A 24,728-nucleotide genomic window follows, 5' to 3' on the forward strand; every position below is an offset into this window, starting at 1 on the left:
AGAAAAAGTATTATCATAATAGCATCACATCTAACAAGGTTAATAATTATTCCTTAAAACTATCTAATACTCAGACAATGTTCAGATTTCTATGATTGCCTTAAACTATGGATTTTTTTTCTTAAAATCTGTCTGCTCAAATCAGGATTAAATAAGACTATGAAATGCATTTAAATTTCTTTTTATTTATCTTGTCCATGCCATTAATTATTATTAATATTTAATATGTATTTCCAATTACTGAAAGTGAGAGATGCTGAACAAATTTTGAGGCAAATAAAAAAGATTTCTGAAAGTTGGTATGAAATTTTCTTCCCTGAAGGTGATAAACACTCTTTTGCTGTCAATGTTGGTTTAGTTTTGCTCCAACTCACCACTGACACACTCATTTATCTAAAATATCATTTACTTCATGCATTTATAAATGAAAATCGTTATTTTATTTTTTAGTGCACTTGTAATGTTCAAGAGTTAAATTCAACACACTCCCTTGTCAAGAATGATGCAATGTGTAATTCAGAGAAGAGAAGAAACATGATCTCCCCCTGTTGTTTTCTTTCTTTGGTCTTCCAATTCAAAGTCAAGTAGAAATGGAAAGGCATCTCCTATTGATATTGCTTGCTTCTCTAATGACCAGGAAGTTCAGATATTCAATGCAATCGCTTCATCCCTTTGATCAGTGGTATACTCATGCTTAAGCATATGTTTCCAGACTTTCGATAATGACTTTCTCTTTGTGTTTACAGGATTATTTCTACAGCAAAACAAGAGTACGATTTATTTTTCTCCACAAAAGTAACCTCAGGGTGATAGGAAAAATTATACATCTATCATGTTGCTTTGTTGTTTGCTTGTGGAAGCTGCAATTTGTTTTCTTCTCTTGAAATATTTGCTTTCTTTGTGATATGGAGAATATTTGGACATATATTATGTATGCATCTGCTGTATGCATATATTCTTGCCCTTGGGTAGAAATCTAGTGTCCATGGAAGAACATGGCATTTGATTGAAAGCCACAGAGTCTGGTAGTTTTCCAACAGTTATAATTCACAGTTCTGCTTGAAGCAAATACCTCCAACTGTGGATAATGGACCTTCCTTGAGAATCTGAGACAAGTCACTGGTTAATGTCTCTGAAACAGCCTGTTAAGACTGTTACTACAAATTAGAGTCTGGATCATTCTGAAACCCAAATAGACTTCTTTCATCTTCCAGATGGCCGTCTGATTGGGAGCTGGGCAGGATCACGTTTCAGGTTGTGACTTAATGATTCAGGACAATATTTATGGTTATTACTTGACAGAGGGCAGTGAGGAAAATTAAAGCACAGCCCCATGCTTCATTTATGACAAAAAACAAATTCATGGCAGAACTGTAGATTAGAGATGGCATCTCCAAGCTCCAGGCAGAGCCCTGGCACCATTCTGGGATGACCCACTTGACCAGGTACAGCCTGCTTAGCCTGGCGACTCCTGACTTCAAAACTTCCATTGATACATTATCTCTAGAAACTACCAAGCAAATCTCCAAATGGAAATCTTGGGAAAGGTATAGTTATGAGTGAGAGCTTTCAGAGGAGACAAATAATGCAATTATATTCTTCACTGGTATGATGACTACATGCAGCTGAAATATTATGTTTTGAGGCACATTTTAAACTTTATTATTACAGTTGGTAATATCAACAGGAGAAAAATAATTATGCCTGCCAGTTGTGGGCATTCTGTTTATGTAGTGTGTAATTTCTGCATTAACTTTTTCCTCTCAAACATGCTCTACATGATATAATATTTATCTCTTACATTACCCAGAATTTTAGGAATTCCATAATTGGGTGCTAGGGGGAAGAGGAAGACAACATGGGGAAGATGGAGAAAGGAGATAAATAAAGCTCGAGGCAGTTAATGAAAGTGTAGATTGTCTAGAAGAAAAGCCAGGAGAAAGTTTATCTTGCTCCATTAATCCTCTACTCACTCTGTGAAACGAGAATGCACATATTGTTCTGGGGAAAAAAAAAGAGAGAAAACTAAACCATATGCCATTAATACATTTGACCAACTGTGACATTTTTTAAATAAGGTTTTAACTGGTTTTATTACACCAACTGTGTAATTTCAAAATGACTCCATCATCTATTATATCTATTATAAACAAGTACTTTGTTTAACCAAGCCAATAATAACCTTTGCAGACAGAGAAGGTTGGGATTTGAGAGAACCAAATCCTGATTGTTTAGATAAGGGGAAAGAGAGTCTTTGGCTAGAAATAGAAAAAATTATGATTTTGAAAAATTGTAATTTATCACACAATTACCAATAAGTTGATATTTCTTCTATGGTGTATGGGAGCAGTGTCCAGCGTCTGAAGAGGCACCCACCACCCCACCACCCCCACCCCGTCACATACACACAGACACAGACACAGACACGCACACACACACACACACACACACACACACACACACTCACTTTCTTGGTTGCACACTCACAATTTAGCTCCCAAAGGGATAGTAAAGTCTGGCTGTGTGAACATCACCAGGGGTGTCCTGCTGAGGCGGGGGTGGGGTTGCCAAAGAACATGTAGTCAGGCGACTTACACAGGAGTCTCTATCTCCTCTTTAGGCCTCTGCCTGGTCAGCCCAAACTGTAACATCTGCTGATGGCAGGTGGATGGGAGGGCAGAGCAGAGAGAAGTCTCCTTGCCTTTCACTTCCAGTGAGGTACATCCAGCACTCTCCTGGGTTCAATGAAAAGGCATCAGCGGTCCGGGTAATTTTTAGTTGGTAGCCTTTTTTCCTTTTGATACAGGCTTTTAACATGTTGCTAGGCTCATCATTTTTCTTTCTTTCCAAGCACTTGGCTTTGCTCCTGCCTTCTGGAGAAGCACAGGCTCTTGCATTTTGCAGGAGATAGGCTGGGTGCTTCTTTACTGTATTGTGTACCTTTTGTTTTCCGTGGTGTGCAGTATTTGTGGTGAGCGAGGCCACAGCTGGCTCCCTTGGTGAAGGCATTGGTGTCACTTTGGGCTGCTCCTTGTGGACACTGGGGGCCTGCGCCATGACTCAGCTGGAAGGACACAGCTAGACTCACATTCTGCTTCTATCTTCTATGTCAGGGTCTCCAACCTCCGGGCCATGGGCCCATACCTCCTGCCAGATTAGTGGCAGCATTAGATTAGAAATAAAGTCAGAATAAATGTAATGTGCTCAAATCATCCCCAAACCACCTCCCCCCCACCACACACACACACAAACACAGCAAGTCTGGGGAAAAATTGTCTTTCACGATATTGGTCCCTGGCTGGTGCCAAAAAGGTTGAGGACGGCTGTTCTATGTGACAGGAGGAAATAGTCTGCATGTCCAATTTCATCTGTAAAATGGGAACAATAATATCAGACTCAGAGGATTGTAAGGATGACATGAAATCAAATGCCTGAGACATAGGAAAGGTTGACCCCCGATCTCTGCAAAAGGAAAGCCATCCCACCCGGAATATCGTACCATCTGTGTCTCACACCACACAGCTGGAGCAGGAACCATAAAGCCAAGGCCACAGGACAAGTGCCACTGGGTCATCCATGCTCTGTAGTGTAGCCCCTTCCCAGCACCAGCGGCCCATGAGATCCATCTTCCCCTCTTCTGATGCAACCTTGCATTTGCACCTTCATCACACTCAGTCCTGCAATACCCTTAGGTTGTTGTTTGATATTAATATCATCAGAGTCACAAATTTTGTCAAGCTGTAATTGATCTAATTTACTTTCTGGGCCAATCCTTCCCCTTTAGAAGGGAAGTCCAGGAGGCCCAGAAGGTTGTGTGACTTACTACGAACACCAAAGCTCACTTGTGGCAAAGTTCGGTCTCCAGATGCACAGGACAGCAGAGTTTTCCCCAACCCAGTCTCACAATATTATTTAACTTCTGTGTTTTCAAGTGTGACTCCTACCCCAGCATCCACCCCAAACGCGCCCACACTGTTTTTTTTTTTTTTTTTTTAATTATTATTATTATTATTTTTTTTTCCAGTGGGTTTTGTCATACATTGATATGAATCAGCCATGGATTTACATGTATTCCCAATCCCGATCCCCCCTCCCACCTCCCTCTCCACCCGATTCCTCTGGGTCTTCCCAGTGCACCAGGCCGGAGCACTTGTCTCGTGCATCCGACCTGGGCTGGTGATCTGTTTCACCATAGATAGTATACATGCTGTTCTTTTGAAATATCCCACCCTCACATTCTCCCACAAAGTTCAAAAGTCTGTTCTGTATTTCTGTGTCTCTTTTTCTGTTTTGCATATAGGGTTATCGTTATCACCTTTCTAAATTCCATATATATGTGTTAGTATGCTGTAATGTTCTTTATCTTTCTGGCTTACTTCACTCTGTATAAGGGGCTCCAGCTTCATCCATCTCATTAGGACTGGTTCAAATGAATTCTTTTTAATGGCTGAGTAATATTCCATGGTGTATATGTACCACAGCTTCCTTATCCATTCATCTGCTGATGGGCATCTAGGTTGCTTCCATGTCCTGGCTATTATAAACAGTGCTGCGATGAACATTGGGGTGCACGTGTCTCTTTCAGATCTGGTTTCCTCAGTGTGTATGCCCAGAGGTGGGATTGCTGGGTCATATGGCAGTTCTATTTCCAGTTTTTTAAGAAATCTCCACACTGTTTTCCATAGCGGCTGTACTAGTTTGCATTCCCACCACACTGGTTTTTAAAAGTTCCCTCCAGGCATATCTGCTCACAGGCTGTTCTGCATTTGAAGGGAATAATCTATGAAAACTTGTTGAACTGGGGCAGTTGAGAGAAGGAAGAATTCCTAGACATGTCAGCAGACAAACATTTCAAGTAGCTTCCCCTTCAATTTTACAGACATATTGATCTGAAAAGTGATACGGATAAAATTTTCCTGTAGGTAGAGGAGGGTTGTCTTGAACCAATGGCCACCGCGTGCCTTCCCCTGAGAGCAGTGCCCTTGTGAAGGCAGGAGCTGGGGTGTGTACAGGGCTGCACATTGATACTGTCCCTCAGAACACAAAGGGGGAGGATGTTCGAAGTTTTTCCTGCACCTTATGATGAATAGGACCTCTTTACAACAGACTAACTGTCCTCAGACTAAGCAGCAGCTCCTCACCTGGTTCACTTTCAAGCATAGTGGTGCAGGATGAAGGTACAGAACCCACTGGAAGGCACCGCATACATTCAGACAGAGAGGGGGACGCAGGGAAGGTGGGGGCCAGTCTGCCAATTAGGGGACAAGTGAAGCAGACGACACCTGACACTGGGTGGAGAAGGCGGGGGTTTCGAATACGGATCGGATTCCGTGTTTACCAAGAGGGCAGCTTTAATCAAGTTCCCAGTGTAGATATTACCAATATAAACCACGTAATGGAGGTTAAATGGCCACTCTTGAGGTCATTGACTCTTGGTCCAGCTGGAAGATTTCACATCAAATGGACCATTGGAATATACCTGGAGGGCCCCTATGTCTGACCAGGAAGCCTGAGCCCACACTGACTCTTCGGCCGTGGATGGAGTGCGCAGAGTTGTGAGAGCAGCAGGGCTGTCTCTGCTTTCGGCTCAGGGATTGTAAACCAGATGCGCTGCGGCCCAGGGTTTCCATAAACACCGAGAGAGCTGTGCTTTCTTCGTGGCTGAGAATCAAAATGAATGCTGGCTGCACGAGCTGATGTATCCTGCTCACTGATGTCCCCAGGGACGGACACCTGGGGGTCCTGGGAGGGGACCCTTCTCCTACTTGGTTCTGGAAGCTGTGGTTCCTTATGAACTCTCAGGCAACCGTTTATAATTGAGTTACTAGATCTCACTGTATGTATAGAGATAGTGGAAGTGTTAGTCACGTCTGACTCTTTGTGACCCCATGGATTGTAGCCTGCCAGGCTCTTCTGTCCATGGAATTCTCCAGACAAGAATACTGAATAGGTTGCCATTCCCTTCTCCAGGGGATCTTCCTGATCCAGGGATCGAACCTGGGCCTCCCACACTGTAGGCAGATTCTTTACCGTCTGAGTCACCAGGGAAGCCCATAGAGATAAGGTCACCATATCAAACTAGAGATGAGCCTGGAGTGGAAATGGGGTCGACATAATCCTGATCAGCTAGGCAATTTTGAGCATGTCTTCCCCTCTTACTGTCTTCCCCTTTTGCTTTTGTCTGGCCATGCAGCATCATTTGTCTTGGTCTCCTATTGTGCCTGCTGCCCAGTTCCTAAAATCACTGTCCTCAGCCTCTCACACAGGCTTCCTTGCTGTCAGGAGTTTATGGTCTTCCAAAGAGAGCAGTATAAGAAGACAGTCTCCTGCAAGGAACTTCTCATAGTTAGAGCTTTCAGGAGGGGAAGGAAGGAGGGTAAACCCCTTCTGGATTGGGGGGGTTCACAGGAGATGATTTTTACTATTATTTGTTTAAAACCCTAACCTTCAAAAAAAAAATGCCAAGAAAGGTCTTCAGTGAAAAGCATTTTACTGGACTGAATTTTAGAGAAAGGTTGGAAGGGAGGGTGTTCTTGATAAAGAGAATAAGCGCTCAGAAGGCCAAGGTGTGGATGTGGGAAAGCATGCAGTGTTAGTGGGACCACGAATGAGGGAAATCCACAATGAGCCTAAAAACACAGTCAGGGGCTCGAGGGGGAGTCTCCAACGCTGAGCAGAGCAGTGGGTGCTTGTACCTTCTGGGTAGAGAGGGTACCCTGTTGGCCTCTGTCTCCAAGCCACCTAGACCTCTGGTTAGAGTCATTCCCTTTCATCCCTCTGCGTGTGGACGTGGTGTGGTCAGCCCCCTCTGCCCTCCTCCCCCTGGACTCCAAGCAGGGAAGAGGCCACAGAGTCAGAACTCTGCTTCCTGAGTCTTTGAAAAAAAAAAAACAAAACAACCAAACAAAATCAGGTACCTTTATTTCTCTGTACCTATTAAAAAATGAAATCATTGCCAAAGCCTTTTTTTTTGTTTTTGTAACATGCTAATCATTATGCTAAGAGATTTATGTGCTTCATTGCGTTTAACCCACACAGCACTCCCACAAGGCAGAGTCCATTCTCAATTTACAGGTGGAGGAACTGAGTCAGGGACGTTAAGAACCTTGTCATACAGTGGTAGACATAGGGATTAAACTCAAATCTATCTGACATCAGTCTGAATTCTTAACCAGGACTCATGGTGCTTCTTTAAATGAAATCACTGAAATGGTATCTTCTCAGCAGGTGTAGTTTTTGGGTCTCATTCAGTTCTAACCAGGTTTGTGGTAAATAAACAATTTGTCATTTGCATGTCTTAGCCCTTTCTTCCAAAAATGGGCTTGTAATCAGAACTATGGAAAGACGCCCCACCCGACCCCACCCCAACCCACCCCAAGGTAAACCTCAGTGAGAAGAACAGCGTGGACCGGCAGTGTGTCAGGCTGGCCAACTTTGAAGGGTGCAGAAGAGTGCTCTGTGGGTATCCCCCCAGCAATGCTCAGCAGCAGCCAGGACTTCCATGACTGTCCAAGTTGGTGCCTTGCTTATCACCGAACTATACATCCGGGAGGAGAGCATGGACCCTATCCGGCTGTAGAGCACCGTGTCTCATCTAGTTCAACACAACAGGCCAGGGCAGTGGAAGGCTGCTGCCTGTGAAACGCAGCCCTTGTCATCTTTATGGGCACTCCAGACCATAAAACCCAAAGACAGATGACTGGAATAGCCACATTATCTCTTTCAAGGCAAAAAGGAGAGGAGGGGCACAGCGAGACTGATGTACAAATGTGCTAGTCTAAGTAAACAATCTACATAAATTTGCATGTGCATGGGAGCATTGTTGTAAAGTGTGGTCTTCATTAAAGAGAGGCTGGTGATGTACCTTTAGGAGGGCCTGACGCCAGTGATTTCTGATCATCTGGTTCACTTGTCTCTTTGAAGTCTTCCTGTACATGGAATATTTGCCTTGTCTAAATAATGCAACAAAATCGCCTGGAGTGAAAGCCACTGAAATCTAGACAAGGTAAATATAATACCTACTGTATAATTAATAGGGATTAAAGATGGATATTCACGTGTGCAATTTCCAAGGTCTTAGAAACAGATACAACCTGGTGAGATATTTTGGAAAAATGATTTAAAAGAGGATATCCTGGTTAAGAACTAACTGTAACGCACTGATCCCAAAGGAAAATAGAGTAAAGAATAATCAAGAGAGACCTAAAAGAACTTCCTTAGTAGAAAGATGGTAGGAAATAGTTGCTCTCATTCTCTCTAAGCCCAGGACTGAATAAATAGAGAAAACAGCCTTTAACAAAAGCATAAGGGATTTAGGTTAACAAAATGACAAGCCTTCTTTTCAGAGGATGGCTTTGTTCAGGCTTCATCTGCTCAAAGAGGCAGATGAAATGGAGGCAGAAAAAGTAGGATGACTTGGGACTCTTTCAGTAGAAGAAATAAGGAAAAAGAAAAGTGCTCAGGCTTGCTAAAGATAATCGAAAACAGAACTACAGTCACTGGAGTTAAAATTAAAGAACAATATTCCAGACTCCGGTTTTCAACTAATAGCTGAGTGACCTTAGAAAGTTATATTGCTTCTCTGGACTTTATTTTCCTCATCCGTAAGACTGGATGGAACTTTGAACTAGAAATATTAATATCAAAGGTTATTTCCAGTTCTAATACTTTGTCGGTTTGAGGTTCCAATGACAAGGAACAGTATGTTGTGATTTGCCTGCAATGGTCCTGATTTATGCCTAGTGTCCTGGCGTGATGATTCACAATGCACATTTTCACTCTCAGAGTATCCTGGTTTGGACCATAAACTATATGGTCACCCTACCGATAACAGTTACTATAACAATTTCCCTTCACACTTGCTTAGATTGTTTTCCACAGTACAGGTTTTAATCAAAAAGGCAATAGAAATATTTAGCTGAACAACTAGTTTGTTTTCTTCCAAGAAACAAATAATAGTAATATTAACAGCTCTTGTTTTTTAAGTTGACCATGTGCCTGGCCTTCTTGTCTAGGCCTTTCCAAGCATTAGCTAATGTGATTTCTCATTAAACTCTAGAAATTAAATGTTACTCATTTCTCTTTCACATTTGGGACCATTGAGGTACAAAAGGTTAAGACAACTTGATCAACTCAGGATTTGAACTTGAGTCTCCCTGACTCCCAGGCAGCAGCGTTTCAGTTTTCCATCACGTTGCTTACAGTACTATGCATTTTATTAATAGCCATACTGTGTCCCCCTCTTTTTATCCAGTGTCTTGGCTGGTTTCAGCAGCCAATTATCTTGGATGTAAAAGCAAAACCTTTGCAAGTTCCAAACCATTCCATATGACATTTAGACTTAGAGATGAAAATCTTCCAAAACCACTATGATTTCATGTGAACAACATCTTCCGCCTTCCAGCAAAGAAACTCAGACCCCTGGGTCACTGTGAAAGAGTCTTTGGAGCTCTACACTTTTTGATATTTACTAAACAAGGTCTGCCCAGAAATTATGGGGAATTGTGATGTTGATTAAACCATGATGTTCCTGTTACCCGGCAGGGCAAACGGTTGAGTGATAAAAGCAGTCCTGTGTTCCACAATCATTTTCAAAGCAAAGAAGGTCTGAACAAAATAAATGATTTGAATGCAAGACATAAACAACCAAACAGGCTGGCAAACGAGACCAGTAATGAGGCATCTGGGACACCAGTTCTGCTCCTGATGACTTTCAGGGCCAGCCTTGATGCCTTTCAGATTTTCAAAGAAAAATAAACTGGTGACAAAAGAACAGCAGCTGTGGGCACAATAAGGAAATTAGTTGGAGCAGATTTGTAATTAAGCATTGAAAATGGATCAGTATGATCCCTCCCTGCATACAAGTACCTTTCGTTTTTCGCCTCTTTTCAAAATTCCTTTTATTTTTTTTCCCCTGAAATAAACACACTTTTCAGCTTCAGTCATGCATGTCCCGACCTGGGATATTAGCTAAGGATATTACTTTTTTTTTTTTCTGGGAAAGAAACAAGAAATTAGCTCACAACAAGCCCAGAACCCTGTGAAGTAAAATAACATTGACTTTGGGTTCCCTTTTTGTTTTTTGGTTTTTTGTTTTTTTCATTTTATAACTTTGGAAAGACAAAAGAGTTGTCTCCGTTCAAAAGATTGTATGTTTATGTATAATAAAGGAAGGGTGAAAGATCCTGGGGTATTGGAAGGATGATTAAATTTCATTTCCCAATACACGATGAGGAGGAAAATTTTATGATCTTCATGACTATCTTTACATCATTTAACAATGGCATCACAGACAAAGCTTAGGCTCTAAAGATAGTGTTATACACTGGAAGTTTTTTTTTAAAAATAGCAGTATTTTTGTACAGAATGAATTTTAGTGTTAAGTATTTTGATTATGCCTTCCAGGCTAGAGATAGATCTCTGCCCCCTACCCATGTCAATCACTTAGTTGCCCCCACCTCTACAACCCCTATTCAGATACCCCTGTGGGTGTCATGGCTGAGAGTCTCAGTAGCTACTAGAGGGGGACAGATCTGGGCCCTTGGAGAACTGGAAATTTGCGTACTTCTCAGAGGAGTGGATTCCTACTTTCTGGTCCACACCAGAGAGTGCGCCCTGTCTCCTGTCTCTTGGATCCTAGCCCCTCTTCCCGTAAATCACTCTGAGCCCAGAGAAATGTAAGGGGAACGGGTCAGACCCAGGTGTCCTGAATCATTAAGCATGCTGGCTCCTCTGGGGGGCCAGCTAGACCCTCTGAGTTTTGACAGCAGTGAAATGTGACAAGAAAGTAAATATCCTGGTGCCCCACTTCTCCAGAGGTCAGGCGTCCCTCAATCCGCCTTCTGGAACTCAGTTGAGAAGCAGGAAGGAAGCAAAACAGGCTTGAAGCAGCGGAAACACCAGTCACAAAGCAATGCACTTTAACTATGTCTAATTGACTCTTAATTAACACACACTCCTAACAATCCCATTTCTGTAGCCTCCCAGCCCACAGCGAATTAAAAGCAGAAAATTAGAGGGGGATGAGGAAGGATGGAAGAGAGATTAGTAGTGATCACACCGAAGGCAGTCAGAAATGATGACAAACAGTCTGAAATCAAAGGAAGAGATAAAAACAAGCCCCTTAAAAGCAGTCCCCAAATTAGCAAGATCAGCAGTCCACAGCCACGTGGGATCAATAGCATGGCGCAGCTGTTCTTGAGCACCATGGTTCCTGCTCCAACAGCAGAGACGACCCGTGTGAAGGAGCAAGCCTGTGCTGGGAACACAGAGACCCTGGCCAAGTGTCCATCTCCTCCTTCCTAGGTTGTCCACCCCTAGAGTGCTCGGGAATCTCCTTGGGACCTTGCTGTAAATATACAGCCCAGAACTGAGGTCCTGCCCTGGGGGGATGCTGACCCAAAACATCCGGATCCTCAGTCCAAGATTCTGCATCTTCACAGGGCCCCTCCCATGGTGATGGTGATTCAGAATCACACTTTCAAAAACACGGCTAACTCCTTTGCCAAACTGGGAAATGGCTTCCTCTAATCATGTATTGTTCTGGGCCCTACTGCTTCTGTGAAAGAAAAGCCCTAGCATGTGATCTCCAAGTTCAGCCAGACCAGCTAAGAGCATATACTAATGTTTATGATCAACTCCCAGGCAGCTGCTGAGCAGTCAGGAAAGTGTTCATGAGGATGACAAACTGAGTCCTTTTTTCAAAAAGGAGTCCTCCCGAAGTGTGCTCAGCCAGGGTCTCTAACCTTTTTATAATGGTGCACCTCCTTAGTAAAAATTTTGGGGATACTCACTTTGAATAGATGTGTATTTTTATTTATTTATAGTGTATACATATGCTACTAAAGTCATATATTGTTTTATCATAAAAACATATACAAGATAAAAATGAAATTAGAAGTTCTAATATCTTCTACACATACACTCCCTTTTAAGACTCTTGGGATAAATTTTAGGCCAAATTCTATTCAACATCCACTAGAATGTAAGCTATTTTGAGGGCATATTTTGCTTTATTTATCATTGTATTCAAGGCCCAGCACAATTCCTGGTTTGTGGTCCAGGAATGTTTTTGGGTGAACGAATGAAAGCATGTTTTGGGGTTTGAAGTGGCTAAGGTTTGGTTATCAGGAGTGTTGATCTATATGGAATATCATTTTCTTCCATGGTAGTCAACAATGTGACTGAATAGAGAAAATACAGACTGAAGTTGAGAAGCATCATTCACATTTGAGGAAACTGTCTGTTAGAATTTAGGGAGTATGATTAATATTTATGAAGCTGAGGAAACACTCTCTGGAACAGGGGGATGACTCATAGTTCATGAAAAGGTAAAAAGTGTTGGTTGTTGTGTAACAGGTATACATTAAATACCATATGTGTTCATGAAGGGTTTTGTGTGTGTGTGTGTGCACGTGCCTGTGTGTTGATATTCTCTATGAAGTAGTAGTGAATTCCTTTTTCATGTACATTCTCTGTCAGATGCTATTTATTTAACTGATTTTTTTTTTTTTTTTGGTTGGGGAAAACAAGGTAATATTTTTAAAATGTACTTTAAAATTAATACACACACTGGACCCTTCTTATGCAAAGACATTTAAAATCTTGTTGCTCACACAAAACATAACTGATGTTTATGTCATATGAAGAATCACTTTACAAAGCCCTGTAGTTGTGTAGCTTTAGTATTTTGGTTGTCAAAGCGACCAAGACTGAATTATAGTATCTGCCCATTGGTCATTGGCATGGCAATCTTTCAGTGAGTTATAAGAATCAATGGTCACTGCTGAGACTGTGAGGAAGAATTTATCTTGGGAAGGAGAGGGTAGACCCATCTTTGAAGAAAATGCAAAATGTGATGGATACCTACCTTCACTTAGACTAGCACTTCTCAAACTCACTGGTCTTAGACCTCTTTACATTCTTTAAAATTACTGATGACCTGAGAGAACTTATGCTTATCTGGTTATACATATTAACTATATGGGAAATTTAAATGAAGAATTCTTTAAAATTTAAGAATGCACATTCCATTTGTTAACCAACAGAACAATGGGTGTGTGTGTGTTTGTCGATCCAGTGTGTTAGTTGTATTCAGCTCTTTGTGACTCCACGGACTGTAGCCCACCAGACTCCTCTGTCCATGGGATTCTCCAGTCAAGAATACTGGAGTGGATTGCCATTCCCTTCTCCAGGGGATCTTTCCAACCCAGGGATTGAACCCAGGTCTCCTGCACTGCATTCTTCCTGTCTGAGCCACCAGGAACAATGATTATAGCCTTCAGAAAACTCGACTGTCAGCTAAGTAAAAGTGAAAAAGGCAAGTAACATTTTGATATTATTACGAAAATAATTTCAACTGAATGAATGCCTTGGTAGAGTCTCCAGAACCCGCAGGGGTCCCTGGACCATATTTTGTGAACCACTGACTTTGCAGATTCTAGAGACAAAAACCTAACTTTGTCCACTCTTAGAAGAAGCTATCAACCAAGAGATAAGAGTGACATCTGGCTGCTGAAGACTGAGGAATTTCACTAGGATGGAGACTCCGCTGGTGACAGCTGGTGACCCTCCATATTATGACAAAGCACGTACCGTGGTGTGCTGAATGTGAAGGATACGGTATTTATAAGAAAGACCTTTTCACCCCTAAAATATTTGGAACTGGTGACCTTGTCTTTTTGAAATGATCCTTGACACAGTGACCCATGTTGCTGTGAATTCGTTGCTGTGGCCATCTCTGGAAATCATTAGCTTCTGGGTATGGGTGAAGAATTCTGAAGGGTGGTTGCTCCAGATTTTAGTCCTTGAGTTTCAATAGCATTATTCTTTTGAACTGAGATCTCTTCATTTCAGCAGGAATTTTCTGCTGTGTCACAAACAGAGTAGAAGAGGCAGCTGTTCTCTTGGGTGAATATTTACTATTTTCTTATTTAAAGTTTAACTATACAAATACACAAATATTTACTTGTTGAATGAATGAAATTTGAAGCATGAAATCAACTGAATATATTAACCATGGTCTTGAAAGGACAGATCTTTTCTTAAGGCAAAATGGAGGAAGATCTTATCTCTTCCAGTGAGAGAAAGAAGTGGGGTGGACTCACTCTCGATAGAAATAAGTTGGTCATTTAGAGGTGAATCAGGGGCCATGGGGAAAGAGATAAAATGCCAATAAATACCATATAAAATACCAATGCAAAGCCCTTTGTTCAAAAAGCAAGAATAAAGGGCATTAGAAGTAGTAAAATATAGAATCCTTTCCTTTCTTTCACAATCTCTCAACTTGTCACAGTTTTCCATTTGCTATCTGATATCTTTTTAAGTAAGTAAAAATAAAAATTTTTAATTATTGGAATGAATTATACTGTCTTTATATTTTAGAATGCCAGTTTTAAATGCAAATGGAAGAACATTTCACTTGTGTGCAGAATCACTGAAATTATACAATTTGTTTTTCATAGTATGTTCAGTTCACTTCAGTTCAGTTCAGTCGCTCAGTTGTGTCCGCCTCTTTGCGACCCCATGAATCACAGCATGCCAGGCCTCCCTGTCCATCATAGTATGTACATGCATATAAATTTAATTCTTACCAGAACAGTGGAAACACTTCACAAGACTCAGTTGTTTGTATTTCACTTCTTGAGACATGCACGTTCTGCCATACTTGGGAAGCAAATGGCTTCTTCCATAATATGCTAACCTTGTATTCTCTTTGAGTCTCGTTAAAGTCCCACACAAAGTTGGTCCACCAGCATGCTATACTTGAAAGGCATTGCCAAAGCTATATGTGAATGGGGCAGCAGGGAACTGGGGATGTGCATTACTGTGCATATCTTCTCTGCTTGCACACATGCTCCTTTGTCCAATTGGACCTCACAAGTTCAAGGATAAAATTTTTGAAAATTTCAAGATGGCGATAGCTGTGGTTTAACCAAGCATGGGCCCCTACTGAGTATGGGGCATGGGGTCCTGTCTGACTGCACACCCATGAAGCTGAGCCTGACTTGGAGGTGAGGCTCCTGAGCTGATGGTGGAGGCTCATTCTGGCCAGCCTACCTGCTCTGGGTTATGGTGTGTGTAACTCTCAAAGGTCAGAGGTCCAGGATCCCATGGGAGAATGCTCTTCTCACAGTGCCAGGGGGATAAGACAGCAGCAGAGGGAGCCCATGGTGATCTGTTGGGGTGCACAAAAGAAATTATTTAACTCATTTATCTACTTACTTTTTAATCTCATTCTTTAAAAATTTCCATGTGGTGTTATATATTTTCAGAATGCATAAAACATATCAGCAGAGTACCACATGTATAAAATTTATAAATATATAAACATACACTGATGTGTGCACTCAAAAATGTTTTACTGTAAGGAGCACTGGGAAGAACAATTGGAAGGCACCACCCCCAGAAGACAGCATAAGGAATGAGTCAAGGAGTGCCTAGGGACTGAGGAGATGCCCATTTTGTTTACTTAGCAATGGCTTCCTGAAACAAGACTGAGTAGAAAGTGGAGACAAACCAGCACCCTGGCTGGTGTCAGCCCATATCCCAACCCCACCTTCCCCTGATGTGAGGTCAGCAGTCCTACGTGAGCTTCAGCCAGACAGGTGGACTTGAGTAGGTGGGAGGTCCTTGATTTACAAGGGGAAGAATTTAAATTGTGTCCATGCAAGAGACCCAGGAATAAAGCTGGGGCATCACTGGCTCTTGTTGGATTCCTGTGAGCAAGAGAGAGACTAAAAATTCAAGGCAAAGCAAAAGGAGCCAAGTCAGTAGTAACAATTTATTGACTTCTATGCTGTTGAACTCACTATGAAGTGGGTCTTTACAGATGAGGAAATGGAGAGCCAGGGCATGAAGTGACTTGCTGAGGGTCATGGTTCTATTACCCTGTTTACCTATAGGTTGCAGCAGGCTGAGCAGAGATATCCCCATGTGGCAGGAATTAATAATCATCATCCCCATTTTGCAGATGAGAAAACCTGAGGTTCAGAAGAAGGCTGTAATGATCAGAACTTCTTCTGGACAGAAGCTGGGCATGTGGTCCATGAGTGTGTCAGCCTGAGTCAGTCTAGAGACCAGTTTCCATGACTGAGATGATAACCAGAGTGAACCCAGTTGTCTAACAGGGGTCCCCAACCCATAGTACCAGTCCATGACTTGTTAGGAACCAGGACACACAGCAGGAGGTGAGCAGTGGATGAAAATTAAACCATCCCTTTCTCCCTGCTGGCAGTGGAAAAACTGTCTTCCATGAATCTGGTCCCTGGGGCCAAAAAGCTTGGGGACCGCTGATCTAAGAGGGTGGAGGGATCCAAGGGCTCAAATCTTAATCCCTGGTTTTAGAAATGAGTGAACACAATCTTCAGCTGCTGGACTGGAAATTATAAACTCAATTTACTTTATCTTTCAAAGCAAGTTCAAGGGCATTAAGAATCTCTTTATAATGATCTCTTCGATATTTATGATATCCCTAAAAGGCAACAAGGCTGCTTCATCTCATATTTATATCCACGCAGAGCTAAGGAGCAGGGACAAGGTCTTCCCACTTAGGATGAGAAAGATGCTAACCAACCCAAAATCCCTGTGCTGGCTCTGACACAGTGCTGCAAATAAGGCAGCTTCTTACTGTCCTTCTTTTCTTATTTTACCTCATTTGGTTAAACCACACAAGCTCCGTGCTTGGAACTTCCGTTTTCTTATCTTGAACATCATGTACTGTTCCAGCTCATAGGCAGCCACCCAGGAAGGAAGCATTTCATTCCTTTCAGACAGAGGGCCTGACTAGCCAATGGCCACGCTGTTGAAAGCTCTGTAAGTATTTAAGAAAATTCTTTTTACTGCATTAAAAAGGTCAAGAACTGGAAAGTGTGCAGTGTTAGAGTTTAATAGTCATCTCCGATCTGCTTACCTTGAAATCAAGTATCAAAAGAAAACTTGGAGAAGCAATGGTGAGAGAGACAGAAACAGACAGACAGACAGATGGAATCAAGTTCATGTCTCTTTCCCTATCCATTTTGAGTTTCCCTACATCCAATTAAAACTTAAAAAATCAATACATCAGGCTTCAACCTACTTCATACTTATTGGAAACCTAAATGGTGCTAATTCTTTACTGTAATCAGCTCATTATTCAAATTGCTGTTATATGCTTATCATTTTCAATGTCACATGAAATGTGTTTTTATTCTTCTGTTTTCTTTTTGAACCAACATAACTTGGCTAAGCATTTCATAAAATATATAGATGCCTCAGCGAATGCATTCTTTGGACTTGTTGGGGGGAAAAGGAAATTTGTCCAGCAAATTGTCAATCTTACGGTTTTTTGTTTTTTTTTAAGCTCCTGGTTTCTTGGAAAATGCTCTTTAAACGAGCTGTTTACTTTTGATTTACACAGCAGATGATTTTGAGAAGTTCTAAACTAAATAGGTAAAAAATGTTTCAAATGATGCAAAAATATAAAGAAATGTGACATGGAAAAATACCTGAGTCTGTCTTACCTAAAAAGTTATGTTGGGAATTAAACTGTGAATTGGGTAGAAAAAAACCTCACACTCATTTTTTTTTTTTCTATTGTAGGAAATTTTAAAATATGCATTCAATTCTGGACCACTGGGAGTAATAGAAAGTTCATGGATGGTCTCAAAATGCATTTCTATTATACTTTCACATGTAGGAAGCATATATAGGACTGAAGAGAAAATATATAATGTTTCAAATATCGGTTTACTCTAAACACTTGATTCTGTATGACTGGAGAACTGTTTGGTTTAGCTCTTCTTCCACCTGCTCACCTCTGATCCTCTCCACAACCTAGAGATATATAACAGACAGCACATGCTTCGTTGGAATTCCTCTCTCTTCCTCTCCCTTGCTCTACAGTCTTTGAACCTTCTTTGTCTTCCATAAACAGTCTCTGAGAAGGGAGAAGTATCCAACAAAAATAGCCAGTGTTTTCTGAGGGCTTACTCTGAACTTCTCTATCTACCTTGACCTAAGCTCTTTAAATGAGCCACAGCATTTAACCTTTACTGCGATCTTTCAAGGTAGGTTCTGTTAATATTCCCATTGTAAAGCTGAGAAAGCTGAGTCCTAGGGGAAGTAAGTTGCCCAACGATATATAGTTTGTAAAAGGTACAGCAGGATTTCAACCCAGGCAGCCCAGCCTGTCTCCAAAGTACATGCTTGTAACCAAATACTACACATACACACAGACACACACACACAACCAAATGCTACACATACTCATAAACCCATCACCCCCAACAAAAGAGGAGACAGGAGTATAAAGGAATATAATGGTTGGAGGGATAGGAGAGTAATGACTTGAAGGAGGGCAGAAGAGAGGCTTGTTGGAAATGACCTGTTTCTTGATCCAGCTGCTGGGTTCGGGCATCTTGTAAAAATTTGTGGCACTGACTACTTGTGCACTTTTATGTATGGATTGTTGTTCAGTTGTTAAGTCGTGTCCAACTCTTTGTGACCCTATGAGCTGCAGCACACCAGGCTTCTCTGTCCTTCACTATCTCCTGGAGTTTGCTCAAACTCAAGTCCATTGAGTCAGTGGTGCCATCCAACCATTTCATCTTCTGTCAACCCCATCTCCTGCCCTCAGTCTTTCTTAGCATCAAGGTCTTTTTTAATGAGTTTGCACTTTGCACCAGGTGGCCAAAATATTGGAGCTTCAGCTCACCATCAGACCTTCCTAGTGAATATTCAGGATTGATTTCCTTTAGAATTGACCGGCTTGATCTCCTTGCCCTTAAACGGACTCTCAAGAGTTTTCTCCAGCAACACAATTTGAAAGCATCAATTCTTCAGCGCTCAGCCTTCTTTATGGTCCAACTCTCATATCCGTACATGACTACTGGAAAAACTATAGCTTTGACTATATGGACCTTTGTTGACAAAGTGCCGTCTCTTCTTTTTAAAACTCTATCTTGGTTTGTCATAGCTTTTCTTCCAAGAAGCAAGCATCTTTTAATTTCATGGCTGCAGTCACCATCTGTAGTGATTTTGGAGCCCAAGAAAATAAAATCTGTCACTATTTCTACTTTCTCCCCATCTATTTGCCATGAAATGATGGGACCAGATGCCATGATCTTCATTTTTTGAATGTTGAGTTTTAGGCCAGCTTTTCTATTCTCCTCTTTTACCTTCGTCAAGAGGCTCTTTAGTTCCTCATTGCTTTCTGCCATTAGAGTTGTATCATCTGCATCTCTGAGGTTATTGATATTTCTCCCGGAAATTTTGATTCCAACTTGTGATCCATCCAGCCCAGCATTTCGAATTATGTCCTCTCTGTATAGTTAAATAAGCAGGGTGATAATATACAGCCTTGACATACTCCTTTCCCAATGTTGAACCAGTCTGTTGTTCTATGTCCAGTTCTAACTATTGCTTCTTGTCCTACACACAGGTTTCTCAGGAGACTGGTAAGGTGGTCTGGTATTCCCATCTCTTTAAGAATTTTCTACAATTTGTTTTGATCCACACAGTCATAGGCTTTAGCATAGTCAATGAAGCAGATGTTTTCTGGAATTCCCTTGCTTTTTCTATGATCCAACAGATGCTAGCAATTTGATCTCTGGTTCCTCTGCATTTTTAAATCCAAAGTGTGTATTACACTTCAATAGAATTAAAAGAGAAAAAGGAAATGAGCCTAAATATCTTAATTATTTTTGCTCATTTCCATATATATATACATACATATATGTATATATATATATACACACCACTGGGAAAATTGAATAGTCATTTGCCTTAAATAATCTTGTCAAAAGAGTCTCTGAGGGAATTTTTCCCATATGTAGGTAGCTGGGCAGGTGCCTTGGATTTGAGTGGAGGTCTTGCTGCTAGATAATTTTGCGTAATGACTTGATCTCTATCTCTCAGTTTACTTCTCTGCAAAACTGGGGATGGCTGATTCCTGCATTGCAGGGTAGGATTAAACGATCACTTTATATAAAGACTTGGAAGTGGAGATAATCTCGCCTTCTTTGATGCTAAAGAGGTGAGGGCTACTAGGGTGTCCCAGCAGGTGCAGGAGAAGAAGCACTGGGCTTCATGGCTAGTGACCTGGATCCTGCTTCTTAAATAAAGTGCAGATATCTAAAAGCCATTTCATTTGCAGGGTCTAGGTGTGTTCCTTCTTCAGGTAAAAAGCTCTTTCCTTTACCACAAGCTGTATGACCAGATCCAAGATTAGCCAGATGGACACAAATGAATCCACTGACTTCTCCTTGTTCAGAAGGTGCAGACATTGCAAAAAGTACATTTCCCTGTCTCTGGAGTGAGTTGTGTTCCAGAATTAAAACACTAAGGTGGAAGTGAATGGATCTATCACATTTCTCAGCATCTGTGACAAAGACTGAATTCCAAGGAGAAGTAAATGAGGGAGGGAAGTTGAATTTCTTGGACAATGTGACTATTACTGTGTCTGCCCATTAGCTTGATGTGCTTTAAACCGGTAACATCTGAAATCTTTGTTCCCTTCTTTTGGGGCGTCCACCACACAAAGCTGGCCTGCAGGCATTTGTAAGATGCCTACTCTCTGTAGCCCTTCACTGTGTCCATCCACACCTGATGGCTTGCCCTTCACAAAAGCCCTTTCTAATTTTGCCAGCGGTCAGCTCCACTTGCCACAGTCCCGTCAAAGCAGACAAATTAAACATGTCAGGTGACATATGGAAGAAAAGAGTTACTGATTTATTGAGGAACTTTTTATGGATAGGAGTTATTTCTCTTGGCCTGGTACCTACTCTCCAGGCTTGATCGCATTTCAAGGTACTACAGTCATCTACTCAAATATTCTAGGTCCTCAGATGTTTGTGTGCACACGTCTGTCTGTGTGTGTACACGTCTGAATACGGTGGGGAAGCTGCAGCAAGGCTATTGATTGCAAAGTGAGAATGAAGGGGGAAAGTTAAGGCTCCTTCCAGTCCCCGCTTCTAATGATTTTCTGTGACACTATGGCTATCTTAGTTGAGAAAAGGACTTAGGGTCATATTGTTAATGAAAAAACTCTTTAGGTGAACAAGTTTGAAAACACTGTACTGTTTATTTGAAGAAGGACATAGAAAGCCCTATTTTTCCTTCTATTTTTGTTTGCAAATAGAATGCTATTGTGTCTATCTCTTGTATTGCTTTATAAAAAAAGACCCAGTGGTATGGGAAGGTCAGATTTGGGGGTGATCATTCTCCCTCTAGCTTTTCAGATGTCACAGCCAGATGAAGGATAATTTAAGAAGCACGGAGCTGGGTGATGGGTCTTACAGAGCTGCCTGTCTGCTGGACCTGGAGGAAAGCTTACCCCAGCAAGGTAATTTACGACAGAAGACAATGTCAGCTCCCTGCAGGCAGCACAGCCTAAATTCTCCGAAGAATCCTGTTTTATTGGAGAGAGCTGTAAGGCTGGAGACGGGATAAGTTATAGCTTTCCAGTGGCTTTCCCCTTCCTCCTTTTCCTTGTTGTGATTGTTATTTATTATTTGTGGGTACGGATGAGAGGGTTCACTTTGCCAACTTTTGAACTCTCTAGATTCATGGCTCCAAGTTTTGAACTGTCCCTGAACCTTCCTGCCTTCAAGTTCCTATTCTCTTAGCATTCTGCAGCGTCCTATTGTGAATGGAGAAAGACTCTAAAAGGTTTACTTTAAAAGGTTTAAATATTTTCTTAACAAATAGAACTTAAAAAAAAAAGCAGCAACCTATTGTGATGAGTCAAGAATAAATGAGTCGAAAACATATGCTCCAAATTTCCCCCAGTTTATGCAGCAGGTTCATGGCTGAATTACTATTAAGCTTTCTTGGATTCAAAGTTGATATGAAATGACATGACAAGGGATGCACCCAAACACATTAGTTCTTTTAGTTTCTGTTGCTTTGTTCCTTATTTAATATAAAATGGGCTTTGGTTGAACTCTGGAAGCTAGAGAGAAGAGAAAAGAGCAGGAGATATTTATAAGCATGTTTTGCCAAGTAAGAACTCTATTAGGAAACAGGGCATTTTGGCTAAAGAATTAAATTCTTGATTTAATGGTTGTAACATTAGGAGGTAGAAATACCTTTGAAGTCTCGGCTGCCTAGCTCTCCACTCTGTTGGAGCCCTTCTCATCACCTTCACGCCTACAGCTCACTTGGCGCATCCTCCTAAGCTTCAAGACCTGTCCTTAAGAACCCTGAGAGGTTATTTGGGTCTAGTACTTTCTGTGGCCAATTGCCTTGAATATCCTTTACTGAAAGTGAGCCTTGGGGGTATGCGGTGGTAGCTCTGCAAAGGTAGCCGGGGATGAAACAGAGGAAATACTAAGACATTCTGCTCTTCCCTGTGGTCCCTGTGATCAGGGGTGTCCAATGCTGTTTCGACCTCAGAAGACCTGTGTGGGGACAGGGCAGGCTACTGGGAGTCAGAGGGCGTGGTACATGGCTGAAGTTTAGGGACCATTTGCCAAATGAATGTCCTGGCACCTGGGCAGCAAAGGCATATCTGATACCTACAGGACGATACCCTGTAACGTGTGTTTGGGTCAGAGTAACCATGAGCCCACAAACCAGACAGAGCCACGCAAAGAATGTTTACTTTTGCCGTAACATTCCCCCATACATGCTTGGGAAAACTAACTCACCGTGTGCTATGGGTCTGCCCTGTTTCCCCACCTGACAAAAAAAACTGGGCTCGCCATTTGCCACCCACCTTGTGGGGTGGATGTGGGGTGGGTGTGAGAAATCCTACAGAGAGCTTAGGGATCCCTGGCTGAAAGTCAAGTACCCATACAAAGTACCAAGCACCACTTTTTAGCATTAGAGACAGATGCTCACAGGGAGAAGTAGGTACATTTTGCCACCAGTTCAAAACATGCCTTCGACTCCTGCCCAGAGAGTAAAACATGGTTGTTAAAAGTTGAGATGACAGAAAGTGCTGAAGAGAAGCTGCCAGGAAAACCCCTTTGCCCAGTCCTTGCCCCAGGGTCCCACTGCCAGTGGGGGATTATCTAAAGTGGGTGTCCTTAGAGAAAGCAGGAATTCTCTTCCACCACAGACTGTTGAAACCTTCCCATTTCACTGTTTTAAAAGCTGCAGAGAATTAAAAATAGAAGCTTTTTGGAGGGAGGAGAGGGTCCTTTGGGGGCACTCTGTTTGCTTTGGTTTCTATCTCCCTCCCTGGAATGCAGTAAAAACCTGGGGAAGTCAGCACTCAGAGAGGAGGCCTTTGCAGAGAAATGAAACCCCCTCACGCCAAAGTGAAGGGTGAGGAACTCTTCTGGGTTCTGGTTTTATAATCATTTCTGTTTATAGTAGGAAAGAAATAGCCCCCTTCTTGAATTCAGCACATGTAGTCTTTTCTTAACGGTTCCCCTCCTTATACAAACATGATCAGGCCTAGTCCTTCAATAGGTTATTATTTAGCAGCTAATGTTAAATACAGATGAAAACTTGCCAGTTGAATGAGATGACTGTCCCCCAGGTGTAAAAGTGCCATTCATACACAGGAAGTGACGATTGTAAATGGCAGCTGTCAGAGTCAAAATAGCTGGGGAACCGAAAAGTTTGTATATTCTTCTGAAAGTTGAAAAAAAACGGTATGAGGGGAGGACTGTTTTGGGAGCCACAAGTCCCTGGAGCACTGATTTTGGTCCCTGGGGTCCTAAGAAAATGAGGAGGAAGGAAAGATGTTGGAGCTCAGGACAGTCTTTAGCTATTTTTTCTCTCTCTCTCCACCTACCCCCCAACCCGTCCAACACACACACATTTACACACAGCCCTATGGCTTATTCTCCTGGCTCAGATTATATAAAATGCCAGAATACAGTAAGTGCTATTCTGGAATTATCTGAAATAAAGTTTTTATTGGGGATCCTAGTGTGTTGTCTGGCCCTGAAACTTTCACCCCTTTTTTCAGAAATCCCTGTGAGGAGAAGAGCCCACAAAGAGAAGCAAATAAATATACAGAGATTCTGAACACACTGGCTTACAGAGGGAGGGACCCAGTGGCCCCCCGGCTCTGCGGTGGAGCTGAGTTCCGGCTATTGCCCTCTTCCTCACCCCTGCCCGGCTCTAGTGTGCGGTGCTGCACCCGGGGGGCTGCTCTGGCGGCGACCCTGCTCTGGACGGGTCTTTCTCCCTCCTAGAGGCAGGACTCCGAATTGGATTTATCTGTGCCCAGTTGAGACCTGTGCAATACATAAGACGCTGAGTGGGTACACTTTAGTTACTTCCTTGCTAAGAAGAAAAATTTCTCTTTTCTTTCTGCAGTGAAAGAGAGATTATGAGAAAAGTCCCTCCTCTCTTTACCTCAGAAGGATGATATGAAAATGAAAAAGCTAATGTTTTTGACAGGCACTGTCATGCTCAGGTGACAGGCAAGGCAATATTCTGTTTATTATTATGGTTCCCGCCGTGTCCCTGTGTGCTCATTACTTTCTCTCTCTCTCACATCACAGGGGTATGTATGGTCTCCCTGGGAAAAGACAATGGTGCAGACTACTGATGAGAAAATTCATGGGGCCACACTAGACAAACATTTCAAATTATGGTTTCCCTGGGCATTGATCATGCTTCATTCCGATGTGAGGAAACCCAGTAACCCAGCTACCTTGAAAACAATAGTATGGGCATGGAAGGGTTGGGACAGACCAAAACATTTTAATTAATATCTCAAGAAATGCAAAACTTGGATAGCTCACGAATATTTGATTTATATAGCCTTGTGCTGTCTGGTAGCCATGGGC

General features: G+C 42.0%; 1 long non-coding RNA gene across 23 annotated transcripts in view; it reads right to left on the reverse strand.

Annotated features, from left to right (window-relative positions):
• Positions 1 to 246: 246 nt before the first annotated feature.
• LOC133072355 (uncharacterized) overlaps positions 247 to 24,728 on the reverse strand; it is a 446,833-nt gene continuing 422,351 nt past the window's right edge. For 17 of the 23 annotated variants that reach the window (XR_009696719.1, XR_009696707.1, XR_009696718.1 and 14 more), the window contains 3 exons: positions 16,650 to 16,810; positions 15,058 to 15,175; positions 247 to 3,368 (listed from right to left, as the gene is read on the reverse strand). This is a non-coding gene — a long non-coding RNA (uncharacterized LOC133072355). Of the gene's footprint in view, positions 3,369 to 7,408; positions 9,779 to 11,792; positions 13,868 to 15,057; positions 15,176 to 16,649; positions 16,811 to 24,728 lie in introns of those variants that run through there. The other 6 variants (XR_009696698.1, XR_009696713.1, XR_009696715.1 and 3 more) reach the window with 6 other exon arrangements.

Source organism: Dama dama, chromosome 18 (assembly GCF_033118175.1).
Source record: "Dama dama isolate Ldn47 chromosome 18, ASM3311817v1, whole genome shotgun sequence".
Taxonomy (NCBI): Eukaryota; Metazoa; Chordata; class Mammalia; order Artiodactyla; family Cervidae; genus Dama; species Dama dama.